The sequence below is a fragment of the Choloepus didactylus genome, chromosome 20 (genome assembly GCF_015220235.1).
Source record: "Choloepus didactylus isolate mChoDid1 chromosome 20, mChoDid1.pri, whole genome shotgun sequence".
Taxonomy (NCBI): Eukaryota; Metazoa; Chordata; class Mammalia; order Pilosa; family Megalonychidae; genus Choloepus; species Choloepus didactylus.
This window is the reverse complement of record NC_051326.1, coordinates 28,060,100-28,065,736: the sequence shown is the minus strand read 5'-3', so window position 1 is coordinate 28,065,736 and position 5,637 is coordinate 28,060,100.

The following is a 5,637-nucleotide window of genomic DNA, read 5'->3' as shown; positions in this document are numbered from 1 at the left end:
GCTCAGCATTATGTCTTCAAGGTTCATCCAAGTTGTCATATGTTTCATGACATCGTTCCTTCTTACTGCTGCATAGTATTCCATCATGTGGATATACCACATTTTGTTTATTCACTCATCTGTTGAAGGACATTTGGGTTGTTTCCGTCTCTTGCAATTGTAAATAATGTTGCTGTGAACATTGGCCTGCAGATATGTGTTCATGTCACTGCTTTCAGATCTTCTGGGTATATACCGAGAAGTGCAATCACTGGATCGAAGGGTAACTCTATATCCAGTTTTCTAAGGAACTGCCAGACTGTCTTCCAGAGTGACTGAACCATTATACAGTCCCACCAACAATGAATAAGAGTTCCAGTTTCTCCACATCCTCTCTAGCATTTGTAGTTTCCTGTTTGTTTAATGGCAGCCATTCTAACTGGTGTGAGATGGTATCTCATTGTGGTCTTAATTTGCATCTCTCTAATAGCTAGTGAAGCTGAATATTTTTTCATGTGCTTCTTGGCCATTTGTATTTCCTCTTCAGAGAACTGTCTTTTCACATCTGTTCTAGTTTGCTAATGCTGCGGGAATGCAAAACACCAGACATGGATTGGCTTTTATAATGGGGGTTTATTTGGTTACACAGTTACAGTCTTAAGGCCATAAAATGTCCAAGGTAACACATCAGCAATTGGGTACCTTCACTGGAGGATGGCCAATGGTGTCTGGAAAACCTCTGTTAGCTGGGAAGGCACATGGCTGGCGTCTGCTCCAAAGTTCTGGTTTCAAAATGGCTTTCTCCCAGGATGTTCCTCTCTAAGCTGCAGTTCCTCAAAAATGTCACTCTTAGTTGCACTTGGGGTATTTGTCCTCTCTTAGCTTCTCTGGAGCAAGAGTCTGCTTCCAACAGCAGTCTTCAAAATGTCTCTCATCTGCAGCTCCTGTGCTTTCTTCAAAGTGTCCCTCTTGGCTGTAGCAAGCTTGCTCCTTCTGTCCGATCCCACATAGTGTGCCAGTAATTCAATTCAGACCCACCCAATGGGCGGGCCAACACCTCCATGGAAACCATCCAACCAGAGTCATCACCCACAGTTGGGTGGGGCACATCCCCATGGAAACACCCAAAGAATTCCAATCTAATCAACACTGACATGTCTGCCCACACAAGACCACACTAAAGACAATGGTGTTTGAGGGGACATAATACATTCAAACCAGCACAATATCTTTTGCCCATTTTATAATTGGGCTCTCTGTACTATTGTCATTGAGTTGTAGGATTTCTTTATGTATGCAAGATATCAGTCTTTTGTCAGATACATGGTTTCCAAAAATTGTTTTCCCATTGAGTTGACTGCTTCTTCACCTTTTTGACAAATTCCTTTGAGTTACAGAAACTTCTAAGTTTGACGAGTTCCCATTTATCTATTTTTTTCTTTTGTTGCTTGTGCTTTGGGTGTAACATCTAGGAAATGACCGCCTAATACAAGGTCTTGAAGATGTTTCCCTGCATTATCTTCTAGAAGTTTTATGGTACTGTCTTTTATACTGAGGTCTTTGATCCATTTTGAAGTCTTTGATCCACTTTGAGTTAATTTTTGTGTAGGGTGTGAGGTAGGGGTCCTCTTTCATTCTTTTGGATATGGATATCCAACTCTCTCAGCCCCATTTGTTGAAAAGACTATTATGTCCCAGTTCAGTGGCTTTGGGGACCTTATCAAAGAACAGTTGGCCATAGGTCTGAGGGTCTATCTCCGAATTCTCAATTTGATTCCATTGATCAATATGTCTATTTTTGTGCCAGTACTATGCTGTTTTGACTACTGTGGCTTTATAATAAGCTTCAAAGTCAGGGAGTGTAAGTCTTCCCTTTTCGTTTTTCTTTTTTAGAGTGTTTTTAGCAATTTGAAGCATCTTCCCTTTCCCAATAAATTTGATAACTAGCTTTACCAAGTCTGCAAAGTAGGTTGTTGGAATTTTGATTGGGATTGCATTGAATCTGTAGATGAGTTTCAGTAGAATTGACATCTTAATGACATTTAGCCTTCCTATCCATGAACATGGAATATTTTTCCATCTTTTAAGGTCCTTTTCTATTTCTTTTAGTAGAGTTATGTAGTTTTCTTTGTATAGGTCTTTTACGTCTTTGGTTAAGTTTATTCCTAGGTACTTGATTTTTTTAGTAGCTATTGAAAGTGGTATCTTTTTCTTGAGTGTCTCTTCACTTCATTCATTTCTAGCATATAGAAACATTACTGACTTATGTGCATTAACCTTGTATCCTGCTACTTGGCTAAATTTCCTTATTAGCTCTAGTAGTGGTATTGTTGATTTCTCAGGGTTTTCCACATATAAGATCATACCTTCTGCAAATAATGAGAGTTTTACTTCTTCCTTTCCAATTTGGATGCCTTTTATTTCTTTGTCTTGTCAGATTGCTCTGGCTAGCACTTCTAGCACAATGTTGAATAACAGTGATGAGAGCGGGCATCCTTATCTTGTTCCAGATCTTAGAGGGAAGGCTTTCAGTCTCTCACCATTGAGTTCTATGCTGGCTGTGGGTTTTCATATATGCTGTTTATCATATCACGGAAGTATCCTTCAATTCCTACCTTCTTAAGTGTTTTTATCAAAAAGGGATGTTGGATTTTGTCAAATTCTTTTTCAGCATCTATTGAGATGATCATTTGATTTTGCTCTTTTGATTTGTTAATGTGTTGTAATATATTAAATGATTTTCTTATGTTGAACCATCCTTGCATGCCTGGAATGAACCCCACTTGGTCATGGTGTATGATTTTTTTAATGTGTCTTTGGATTCGATTTGCAAGTATTTTGTTGAGAATTTTTGCATCTATATTCATTACGGAGATTGGCCTGTAGTTTTCCTTTTTTGTGGCATCTTTGCCTGGTTTTGGTATTAGATTGATGTTAGCTTCATAAAATGAGTTAGGTAGTGTTCCATTTTCTTCAATGGTTTGAAAGAGTTTAAGTAAGATTGGTGTCAGTTCTTTCTGGAAAGTTTGGTAGAATTCCCCTGTGAAGCCATCTGGCCCTGGGCATTTATTTGTGGGAAGCTTTTTGATGACTGATTGGATCTCTTTGCTTGTGTTTGGTTGGTTGAGGTCTTCTATTTCTTCTCTGGTCAGTCTAGGTTGTTCATATGTTTCCAGGAAATTGTCCATTTCCTCTACATAATCCAGTTTTTTGGCATACAGTTGTTCATAGTCTCCTCTTATAATTTTTTTAAAAATTTCTTTGGGATCTGCAGTAATTTCACCTTTCTCATTCCTTGTTTTGTTTATATGGGTCTTCTCTCTTTTTGATTTTGTCAGTCTAGCTAGGAGCTTGTTAATCTTGTTGATCTTCTCAAAGAACGAACTTTTGGTGTTATTTATTCTCTCTATTATTTTTTTTGTTCTCTATGTCATTTATTTCTGCTTTAATCCTCATTATTTCTTTTCTTCTACTTAGTTTAGGATTAATTTGCTGTTAATTTTCTAGCTTCTTCAGTTACTCCATTAGTTCTTTGATTTTAGCTCTTTCTTCCTTTTTGATGTGTGTGTTTAGTGCTATAAATTTCCCCCTCGGTAGCACTTTTGCTGCATCCCATAGGTTTTGATATGTTGTGTTCTCATTTTCATTTGTTTGTACATATTTAGCAATTTCTCTTGCTATTTCTTCTTTAATCCACTGATTGTTTAGGAATGTATTGTTTAGCTTCCAGGTATTTGTGAATTTTCTAAGTCTCTGATGGTTATTAACTTCTAATTGTATTCCATTGTGGTCAGAGAATGTGCTTTGAATAATTTCAATTTTTAAAAAATTTATTAAGGCTTGCTTTATGTCCCAGCATATGGTCTATTCTGGAGAAAGTTCTATGAGCACTAGAGAAGAATGTGTATCCTGGTGATTTGGGATGTAACGTTCTATATATGTCTGTTAAATCAAATTCATTTATCAGATTGTTTAGGTTTTCAATTTCCTTACTGGTTTTCTGTCTGGTTGATCTATCTATAGGAGAGGGTGAATGTGTTGAAGTCTCCCACAATTATTGTGGAAACAGCAATTGCTTCTTTCAGTTTTGCTAGTGTTTGTCTCATGTATTTTGTGGTACCTTGATTGAGCGCATAAACATTTATGACTGTTATTTCTTCTTGTTGAATTGCCCTTTTTATTAATGTGTAGTGGCCTTCTTTGTCTCTCATAACATCCTTGCATTTAAAGTCTATTTTATCTGAGATTAATATTGCTACTCCTGCTTTCTTTTGGGTGTAGCTTGCATGAAATATTTTTTCCGTTCTTTCACATTCAATTTCTTTGTGTCCCTGTGTCTAAGATGAGTCTCTTGTATGCAACATATTGATGGTTCATAGTTTTTGATCCATTCTGCCAATCTATATCTTTTAATTGGGGAGTTTAATCCATTTACATTCAACCTTTTATTGTGAAGGCATTTCTTGAGTCAACATCCTATCCTTTGGTTTATGTTTGTCAGATATATTTTCCCCCCTCTCTCTCTTATTGTCCTGTAATTAACCAATACTGAATCTCTCTACTACTGAACCTTTCTCCATCTCTCTCTCTCCTTTCTTTGTTTCTCTGTTGGTACGGCTCCCTTTAGTATCTCAAGTAGGGCAGGTCTCTTGTTAGCAAAATCTCTCAGCACTTGTTTGTCTGTGAAAAATTTAAGCTCTCCCTCAAATTTGAAGGAGAGCTTTGCTGGATAAAGAATGCTTGGTTGGCAATTTTTCTCTCTCAGAATTTTAAATATGTCATGCCACTGCCTTCTCACCTCCATGATGGCCGTTGAGTAGTCACCACTTAGTCTTGTACTGTTTCCATTGTAAGTGGTGAATTGCTTTTCTCTTTTTGCTTTCAGAACTTGCTCCCTCTCTTCAATATTTGACAGTCTGATCAAAATATGTCTCAGAGTGGGTTTATTTGGATTTATTCTATTTGGAGTTCACTGGGCATTAATGATTTGTGTATTTATGTTGTGGAGAAGATTTGGGAAGTTTTCCCCAAACAATTTCTTTGAATACTCTTTCTAGACCTTTACCCTTCTCTTCCCCTTCTGGAACACCAATGAGTCTTACATTTGGATGTTTTATTTTATCTACCATATCTCTGAGGTCCATTTTGATTTTTTTAATTTTTTCCCCCATTCTTTATTTTGTTCTTTCATTTTTCCATTATGTCATCCTCGAGGTCACTGATTTGCTGTTCAGCTTCCTCTAGTCTTTTACTATGAGTATCCAGAATCTTTTTAATTTTGTCGACAGCTTCTTTTATTTCCATAAGATCATATATTTTTTTATTTACTCTTGCAATTTCTTCTTTATGTTCTTCTAGGGTCTTCTTCATGTCCTTTATATCCTGTGCCATGCTCTTGTTTGTCTTTAGTTGTTTGATTAATTGCTCCAAGTACTGTGTCTCCTCTGATCTTTTGATTTGGATGTTTGGGTTTGGGTTATCCATATCCTCTGGTTTTTTCATATGATGTAAAATTTTCTGTTGTTTTTGGCCTCTTGACATTTGCTTAACTTGATAGGGTTCTTTTAGGATATGTAGGCTAATTCAAAGACTTATCCCTATTTTGTCAGATCTACAGCTTGGTGGCGTACACTTTCTCTAACCAGCATGTAGCATCCA